The sequence below is a fragment of the Gekko japonicus genome, unplaced genomic scaffold (assembly GCF_001447785.1).
Source record: "Gekko japonicus isolate JY-2015 unplaced genomic scaffold, Gekko_japonicus_V1.1 scaffold4332, whole genome shotgun sequence".
In the NCBI taxonomy this organism is placed as follows: Eukaryota; Metazoa; Chordata; class Lepidosauria; order Squamata; family Gekkonidae; genus Gekko; species Gekko japonicus.
Window position 1 is genome coordinate 1263 of NW_015163216.1, and position 10370 is coordinate 11632.

Genomic DNA, 10370 nt, shown 5'->3' on the forward strand with positions numbered 1-10370 from the left:
TGAGGGGACGGAGAGAGACAGACAGCAGCGTGTCAAAAGGAAAATTAAAAGGAATGGAAATACACCACAGAAAATCACAGAGCTTCATAGTGAGACTGGCCCTGGTGGACCAGAAGAAAAGTGCTTCTTGTGGTTTGTAGACCAGGTTTAAGATCAGTTCCCCACATTATAAACCAAGCTATTCTAGATGCGCCTCCTTGGTTCTTTGGGAAAGTTACGTGTCTCTGTTTGGCTCTTTAAGGATCCATTGAAGCTCATGGGCAGTCAAGTCGGGCAGACAGAAAGTGGTTAAAATATGGAATTCACTGCCAGAGGATGTTGTGATGGCCACAAAAAACACAGCTTGAAAAAGCAGATTAGATAGATTCATCGAGGACCAGTCTATTGGTGGGTACTAGCTATGGTGGCCGAGGGGAACCTCCACATTCAGAGGCACTCAACCTCTGAATCCCAGAGCCACGAGGCAAAATCAAGGTTCTTCTTATGTTCTAATGAAAGGGGCAGGTAGTCGTTGGTGTGAAAGACCTAACTTTGCCCAAGACCCTGCCAGTCTGAGTAGACAACTCTGACCTCGATGGACCGATGGTGTCATTCAGTGTAAGGCAGTTTCATGTGCCTGCGGTTATGTGTGTCTCGCTCCATGTCAGGAAAGTCAGTTTGCCCCACACCACACTGTTCCAAGATGTGACTTCCCCTCTCTGGCTGTTTTGGAGGGATTGTGGTCACGTGAATGCCAAGGGAATCAGGGGGCAACAGCCGTGGCATGGTCTCACCACACTGAACTGTAGTGGTTGTTCTTCACATGGCCCTGAATTTCAAACAGCCCCCACCGGAGAAGAAAGTCTTCTGAAGATGCCTTCCAAGGCCTGTTCTTACCTGGTTTCCTTCGCTTTCAGGGTGACCCTCTTTTCCAGGGCGGCCCTAAGAGGAGAGAATCGGTGTCAGAACATTGGTTTATTGAATGTGGACTAATTCGGCTGGGCATCTGTAGGCAGAGGAGCCAGAGCACTTCCTGTTCAGAATGGCTGCTAGGCCAGAGGAAGCCTGAGCACTTCCTGTTCAAAATAGCTGCTAAACCAGAGACAGCCTGAGCACTTCCTGTTCAAAATGGCTACTAGGCCAGAGGAAGCCTGAGCACTTCCTGTTCAAAATGGCTGCTAAACCAGAGACAGCCTGAGCACTTCCTGTTCAAAATGGCTGCTAGGCCAGAGGAAGCCTTAGCACTTCCTGTTCAAAATGGCTGCTAGGCCAGAGACAGCCTGAGCACTTCCTGTTCAAAATGGCTACTAGGCAAGAGGGATGACCAGAAAAAAGCCCACAGGAAAAAGCCCACAGTCATAAATGCTCACAGGAAAAAAGCCCAGGTGGAAAAATGACCACATGGAAATAAGGCCACACGGGAAAAAAGCCCGCACGGAAAAAAGCCCACACGGGAAAAAACCATGTAAAGTGCCTTAGATATTTATAATTGTGGACAACCATTCTTCTCCATTTATGAGAATGAACAGGTATTACCTGTATTCACATGCAACAATTTGTGTTGTGATTTTATCAAGTATAATCCTTTCAGCTATCTTTCAGCTACGCTCTTGCAGAGTGCAGGAGATTGGACTAGATGACCTGCAAGGTCCCTTCCAACTCTAACATTCCATGATTCTATGATATATATAATTGTCTTACACATTGGCCATTTCCAGCTCTCCCACTGGCTGTGGTATGCACTCCATCAGCCATTGGCCATTCAACCGCCACTCAAGAGTACTCACGTGCCATTGGCTGTGTGCTGGGTCTGCTCCTGTGGGACTAACTTATCCCTCAGTGGCTGTTGCTAGGCAACCAAGCTTGGTTCTGTCAGTAAAAAGACAAAGGAAGTAAACCCTGTCCAGACCTTTGTGAGGAACTCATTGGGCCAAGGCCTGACTAGAGTTGCCAGCTCCAGATTTGGAAATTCCTTGATATTCTGTGAATAGAATGCCATAGAGCTCCCCCCCCAAAGCAGTTTTTTTCTCGGGGGGGGGGGGAACTGTTATCTCGAGTTCACTTGTTTTACCTGTAGGTTGGCTACCCTAGGCGTGACAGTTAGCACTTCAGAGAAGGGTTTGCTAGACCCAGGTTATTGTTGTAGAACTTGAGAAGGTAATTTCGGACTAGTCATAGACTTTCAGCCTAGCCTACCTTACAGGGTTGTTGTGTAGATCAAAAGGGGGAGAGGAGAATGATGTAATCTGCTTTGGTCTCCACCATGGAAAAAGACTGTGGTTTTCCTCCTGGGGAATCATTGTTGCCAATCTCCAGGTGAGGGCTGGAGATCACTCAGAATTAAAACTGCTCTCCAGATGGTAGAGATCAGGGGCAGAACAGTACGTTGATGGTTGGCTGGAAGGAGATAGGGGTGGAGATCTGAGGGGTGGAGCCTGGAGAGGGTGGGGTTTGAGGAGGAGTGGGAACTCAGACAGGTACACTGGCATAGACTCCACCTTCCAAACCAGCCATTTCCTCCTAGGAAACCATGGTTGCCATCTTCCAGGTGACAGCTGGAGATCACTCAGAATTAAAACTAAAAAACTACAAAAAAGATACCTGGCTGCTTTGAAGACCTTTTTGCAGGCATACTGTTTTCTAGTTTTCCCACAACCCTATGAATGGGAAACAGAATTTGAAAACTCATGCTTTACTAAATTAAAATCTTCCCAGCAGCTAATTTTTGCCCCTCAGCGAGAGGAGAATATGTGGAGAACCTACCTATGTAAAAAGTCTTGCTTTCTTCAGGGGGTGGATAATAAAAGGCCTGGGCCACACCAGGCGACTCCTTTTATATCTCTGCTCCCATGGTAAAACTAAAAGATCACACACCTCTAACTGCAGGGGCTGGTGTGATCCAGCAGGTTACTTCTTATGTTAATTATGTTACCCAGCCTCCTCAGCTGCTGCCACTGCCACTGCCTCCTGCTCTTTCTCTTTCCTAAATACAGACGTGGCAACCATGTCCTGTACTGCTCTTAATTTCCTATTCCACTGCAGTCACCTCAGTGTGTGGCAATATTCCCTCTAAGCTGTGGAGTCTTGTGCACAAAAATTCTACTTTGTGAGCTACTGGCATTACAGTTGTGAACGAGAGATCTGGCTACTACTCTGGAGCCATCCTTCCTGAGCTAAGACAAAAATCTGTGAGCTGGAGGCTAAAAACCTGTGAGCTAGCTAGCTCACACTAACTCATCTTAGAGGAAACACCGGTGTCTGGTCTCTGTATGATGGACTGCAGAGGAACCTTGCTTGCCACAAACTAACACTGGCTAATGCACAGGCAGCAAGCAGAAACAAAAAGGGGGGGAAAACTGAACCTTACAAGAAACTCCAGAACCAAACAAAGGTTAGTGAAAAGGAGGGCCAATATTAAAACTTTCCATAAAAAATAAAAAGAGGTACATGTATTTATTAATAATCACAAATGTAAAAACATATATAGAGGCCCATTTACAACCAATGTATATAAAATATAACAATATCAAGGGCTGACAAAGTTGGCCTTAAGCGTTTTGGCCAAATAGGCCTTCTTCAGAGGTCATACATATGTGACAAGATGGTTAATAATTATATTCACATAAACACAATCAGACATATATACAAAGTATAGATTCAATGAGGACCATTTTTTATGAAAAGGTTTTAATATTGGCCCTCCTTTTCACTAACTTTTGTTTGGTTCTGTAATGCACAGGTAGGTCATTTAATAACATAGCAAAATTATTATTTATACTTGATAAAATCACAACACAAATTGTTGCATGTGAATACAGGTAATACCTGTTCATTCTCATAAATGGAGATGAATGGTTATCCACAATTAGAAATATCTATGGCGCTTTACATGGTATTTTTCCATTTGGGATTTTTCCTTGTGGGCTTTTACATATATGGGTTTTTTCTGACGTGTGCTTTTTTCCTGTGAGCATTTATGACCATGGGGTTTCTTCCATGGGTTTTTTTCCAGTGGGCTTTTTTCCTAGAACTGGGAAGAGGAAGCCTGAGCACTTCCTGTTCAAAATGGCTACTAGGTCAGAGACAGCCTGAGCACTTCCTGTTCAAAATGGCTACTAGGCCAGAGAAAGCCTGAGCACATCCTGTTCAAAATGGCTGCTGGGCCAGAGACAACCTCTCCCTTCTTGCATGAGGGGCCTTCCAGCACCTTCCTCTCAAACACTCCTGCCGTGTGGGGCAGGAGATGGACATGAGAGACTGTAGGGAGGGGGCAAGTACATACAGGAGGTCTGTCCAAACCTGGTATCCCGGGAAGGCCGGGTTTCCCTCTGGGGCCTTGAGAGGGAGAGAGGGAGAAACATGTTATGCCAGCAGTGCCTTGGCACCCTAACCCAGACATACTCCCAGCAGTGGGGTGGGGCACACCTCACCTTTTCCCCTGGAGGCCCCATAGTGCCTTGTGGTCCTCGCAGACCCTAGAAAGAAACCCAGAGGAAGACATAACGTCAGACGGTCCCAACCAACTTCCAGGATCCAAAACCTCGAGATCCCCCCACTCTTCCAGTACCCCAATCCCCTAGACCCCTTCCCCTCGAGGACCCCATTCTGCACAAGCAAAATGGAACGCCACCAGGCTAGCAGTAGACCCACCCTCCACTTAGCATGGCTGAGGTTCCCGGGAATAGCGCTGCAGAGAAGAGATGTGAAGGCCCGGAGGAAAAATGGAAAAATTCAGGGGGAAAACGGGGTTTTCCCGTTTTTCCCCTGAAGCTTTTTTTATTTTCTTTCCGAAAAATTGAAAAAAGAAAAGAAAAAAAATTGATTATGGAACTTTTTATTTTAACATGATGAATACAATATTTTAAGACAAGGTGTTCAAATTCTGGAATTTTAAAAATTGTTTTTGTGGAGGGTTTTTTTGTCTGTTCCATATAAACTAGTTAACAGTTCAGAAGAAGAAGAGAAGAGATTGGATTTATACCCTGCCCTTCGCTACCCAAAGGAGTCTCAGAGCGGCTTACAAACTCCTTTCCTGTCCCTTCCCCTCCCCACAACAGACACCCTGTGAGGTAGGTGAGGCTGAGAGAGCTCTTTTCAGAACTGTCCTTGAGGGAACAGCTCTGACAGAACTAGGGCTTGCCCAAGGGTCATCCAGCAGGTGGAAGTGGAGGAGTGGGGAATCAAACCCGGTTCCCCCAAATTTGAGTCCGCGCACTTAACCACTACACCAAACTGGCTCAGGAGACTGTTGCTCCATTTGTTACAATTACAAATAAATATTATTTAAAAAGAAAATTCTATTGATGGCCAATGGAATCTGATCTAAGCCAGCTCCTGAATACTGTTACCAATCAGAAACATTTAAAATGATAGTCCCACCCTCCTCAGACATTTGAGCTTCCACAACAAATAGGCGGTCTGGCCAAAACCAAATTGTCCTTTGTCCAACTCTGTCAGGAGGGTCTAAAGTGGAATGGAAATTAATGGGGCATTCTAATGAGAACATTAGGGGTCCAAGACCCCAGATGATCTTGGGGGCGCTCCTGACTAGCCCTAGTGAAGCTTTAGGGTCTCTGTCACAGGCTTTTCAATGACACTCAAACTTGTAATAGCCAAACATTGATAAAGAGAGAGCCCGAAGACCCTGAAGATTTACTGCCAGTCCGAGTAGGCCTCGATAAGCCAATCAGTGAACTTCATGCACTCATGCTTGATGGAACCACAGTTTATAAATAACAGTTGATCACTACATCTGAATGCAGCCCCAGAGTCCTGCTCAGCCAAGAAACAAACTGGTTGAACTAGATCCGGTCACTATCATTTAGCCTAACCTACTTCACAGGGGTGCTGAGAGAACAAATTTGGGAGACAGAACTCTTTCAACACCGGCCTGAGAGGCCTTAAGGTGAAGATAGGTAAACAGAAGGCGCTGGCTACATCAGAACGTAAGAGGAGCCATGCTGGATCAGGCCAGCGGCCCATCAAGTCCAGCACTCGGCGTCACACAGTGGCCAAAACCCCGGTAATCTTTTTTCCCTCCGTGAGCCTCCTTTCCAAAGATGTGTAGTGGTGAGCTCAAGCCATTTCCCGGAGCCCACGCGAGTGAATTCTGCTACACTGCTGGTGGGGAACTGGGCCTTTCTTCCATTAACTCCTTGTAATTATTATTTGGACTGCAAGAAGATCAAATCAGTCAATCCTAAAAGAAATCAACCCCGACTGTTCCCTGGAAGGCCAGATAATGAAACTGAAGCTCAAATACTTTGGCCACCCAATGAGAAGGGAGCACTCCCTGGAGAAGACCCTGATGCTGGGAAAGATTGAAGGTCAAAGAAGACGGGGACGGCAAAGGATGAGATGGTTAGACAGTGTCATCGATGCAACGAACATGAAATTGAGCAAACTTCAGAGGACGGCGGAAGACAGGAGGGCCTGGCGGGATCTTGTCCATGGGGTTGCGAAGAGTCGGACTCAACTGTGCGACTGAACAACAACAACAACAACAATTATTATTACAAGCGATACTTTCGCATCACAGTGGATTTTGGGCATCTTGAAACATTTCCCGGGTGCTTCTGCCCACCCCCTACCCCCATGCCCCAAAGCAAATTTCTATCCAGGTATGAAAGGCCTGGACCTGGACAACCCCAAGCTAGCCCCGTCTCATCAGATGTCGGAAGCGAAGCAGGGTCGGCCCTAGTTAGTATTTGAATGAGAAAATCCTGGGTCATTATATGCAAAGGCAGGAGATGGAAAACCACCTCTATGGTTTGAAAACCCTAGAGGGTCACCATGAGCCAGCTGTGACTTAACGGCAAAAAAAGAAATGAAACGAAAAACGGCTCTATCAGCCTCTCTCATGTTCCGTCCCATTCAGCTCTGTGATACCCTATTTATTTATTTAATTCGGTTTATATCCCGCCCTCCCCGCTGAGGTGACAGGTCAATTGAATTTGTTCCGTGCCGAATTTTAGACAAGTTCTGGGACAACAGAACAAAACATTAAGTTGGCCCCTGTGTAGGCATTTACTTAGTTTTCACCCTGCTGGTACCAAGTAACTCAGTGCGGCCTACGCAGACATACGTAGAGGGCCACGTTAACCTTCCTTCGAAAGCTGTGTAGTTCTGACATCCTGCAAGCTCAGACTACCCTCAGGGGCTCACACGACACGAGTGGACTCCTCTACAGTGCTGGTGGGTAACTGGGCGCTACTTCCACTAACTTCTTGTAATTATTATTGAAAGTGTTACTTTCATCAGGGAGAACAAGAGTATTTTCCATTTTAACATGTCTCCTCAGGAAAACCTGCACGTGGGCATGGAATCTCTGTCACCTTCCAGAAATTTCTGCATGCCTCAGGCAGAGTTGCTATCTTACGTCCCACCTTTCTTGAAACTGCCCAGTGCAGGATGCATTACCTGCTTCGCTTAACACTTTGGGTCAAGTCCCAGGTCAGGGACAAATCCTTAAATTCTCTTAAGGACAGTAAGAAGAGCCCTGCTGGATCACACCAATAGTCCCTCTAGTCCAGCCTCCTGTCTCACACAGAGGCCAACCAGTTCCTCTGGAGGCCTTCCCCTGACATTGCCTCCTGGCTCTGAGATTCAGAGGATTAGTGCCCCTGAATGTGGAGGTTCCCCTCAGTCACCATGTTTAGTAGCCACTGACAAGAAGAGGGGTGGAGTGATGTCGTTAATGGCAGTCGCATAGCCAGAGAGCTCCTGAACCTACCCTCTTCCTAGCCACAAAAAACGGAGTCGTTTTTACTCTGCAAAGAACATGGGCAAAACTGGAGGATCGAAAAATAGCTCTTCAGCCAAAATCTCAGAATCCATGACTACCTATTTTAACCCAGATAGACCAACGAGAGCCACGGGCCCAAGAAACGAAAGCGCAAATAAAATGGCAACCGCGTCAGATTCTGATCATAATGAAGAAGCCCCGATCTGCAAAAGGGACCTAACTGAACTAAAAGCAGATATCCAACAATTCTTTAAAGAATCAATGACTGATTTACTTTGCCCAGTTCACTCAAAACTAGAGGAACTGGAGGAAGAAACAAAGGAAATCTCCACGATGGCGGAAGAAGCCTATTTGAATGGATCAGCAATGCAAGAAGAAATAAAGTCTTTACAGAACTCAGAGAAGACCTTGAAAGAAAAAAATCATATTAATGGAAAACAGATGGAGACTCCAGAACCTGAAATTAAGCGGCACAGCAGAGGACGCTGAAGGCATGACCGATCTACCACTTTCCCTCTCCACATGGCTTGCTAAATCTCTCAACCTAGAAAATGGCATCGCACCAGCGATAGCCAAAGCTCACCGCCTCGGCCCTCTGGCTTCAGCTTGACCGAACCATCCCCGAGACGTTCTAGTCCAATTTATATATATGTGCACAAGAGATCGAATCCTGAAGGAAGCGCGCCAAAATGATACTTTAATTTTGAATGGAAAACAAATACAAATCCTGATGGACCTTCCCCAAGAAACCCTGGAAAAAAAAGAAAACAACTAGTAGCCACTGACAAGACTTATTCTCCATGAATCTATCTAATTCCCTTTCAATGCTGTTTATGTCTGTAACCATCACAACATCCTTTGGCAGCAAATTCCACATTTGAATCACGGACCATGTAAAGTAAAAGGTAAAGGTAAAGGTTCCCTTGCTCGAAAGCCAGTCGAGTCCGACTCTAGGGTTGCGGTGCTCATCTCCGTTTCAAAGCCAAAGAGCCAGCGCTGTCCAAAGACGTTTCCGTGGTCATGTGGCCGGCATGACTAAACACTAAGGCGCACGGAAAGCTGTTACCTTCCCACCGAAGTGGTACCTATTTATCTACTTGCAATTTCTTGCTTTCGAACTGCTAGGTTGGCAGGGGCTGGAACTAGAGATGGGAGCTCACTCCATAATGTGGCGCAGTCGGGTCTCGAACTGCTGAACTACCGACCTTCCACAGCCTGCAGTTCAGCGTCTTTACCACTTGAGCCACCGCGGCTCCTTCCATGTAAAGTATCATTTCCTTTTTCCTCCATATTAATCCAGAATATCACCATCCCCGTGCATAGCCATGGACACAAACACCCAAACGCATCAGAAAGATGGAAAGAAATCCATGCCCTTTTAACCACTGCTATGTTTGGAAACATTGGTTCCTCACTTTACATACATATATATATATATATATTCTGGGCTTTGTTAGTTTATTTCAATGAGTTGTAATCTGTTGGGAATCAAGCAGGAAGGGAAAGGCGAAATGCAAAATATTTGGGGAGAAAACTATTTTGGACACCCCCTCCTTTTGCTGAAGTACGAAAATTAATTTCTCAAAGCCTTAGGAACGGTCCACAAGTCCAGTCTGGAATGTTATGGGGATGTGCTAATATTTTGCTTTCAGCTGGGAGGGGGTGGGTGTTTTTCAAGGTTAGGTTTCCTAGCTGGTAGGCGGCAAAGGACTGGCGCCTTCGATTATCCCGCCAGGTGAGGCCTGACCATAGCAGAATAGAACGGAGCTACCACCTCCCTTGATCTGGACACAATGCTTCTGTTAATGCACCCTAAGATTGCATTCGCTTCCTTCGCAGCCACTTTCTTTGCACTGCAGGCTCATGTTTAGCTTGTGATCAACCAGAACACCCAGATCCCTTTCACATGTGCTGCTGTCAAGCCAAGTCCCTCTCATTCTCTATCTCTGCCTTTGATTTTTTGTACCCAAGTATAGGACTTTGCACTCATCAATATTGAGATTCATTCTATTTGTCTCCGCCCACCCTTCCAGCCTATCCAGATCCTTTTGAATCCTGACTCTGTCTTCTTCAGAGTTAGCAATCCCACCCAGCTTCGTGTCATCTGCAAATCTGATAAGCATCCCCTCTATGCCTTCCTCCAGGTCATTGATAAAAACATTGAACAATACCAGGCCTAGGACCGAGCCCTGCGGCACTCCACTCAAGACTTTCCTCCACGTAGACACAGAGCCATTGTTATATGTTATATGTTGTTGGGGGTAGTTGGGTGTTGTTTGTATGTATGTATGTATGTCTGTCCTATATAATGAAAACAAATAATAAAAGTGTACCCTTGGGTACTTAAAAAAAGAAGAACACCGGGCCTAGGACCTCGCTCTGCAGCACTCCACTGGAGACTTCCCTCCACGTAGACGCAGAGCCCTTTTTGTGTGCAGTTTTGGGCACCACCACAAGCACTCCTTGGGTACCATTTTTCAACCAACCATGAACCCACCCACCGGTCGCACCATCCAGCCCACACCTAACCAGCTTATCCTCAAGGAGATCATGAGAAACTCTGTCCAATGCTCTACTGAAATATGAAATATCCCAGCCGCTCTCTAGGCCCCTCCCTGGAGTTTGGCGATCCTTGCATCCCCCCCAC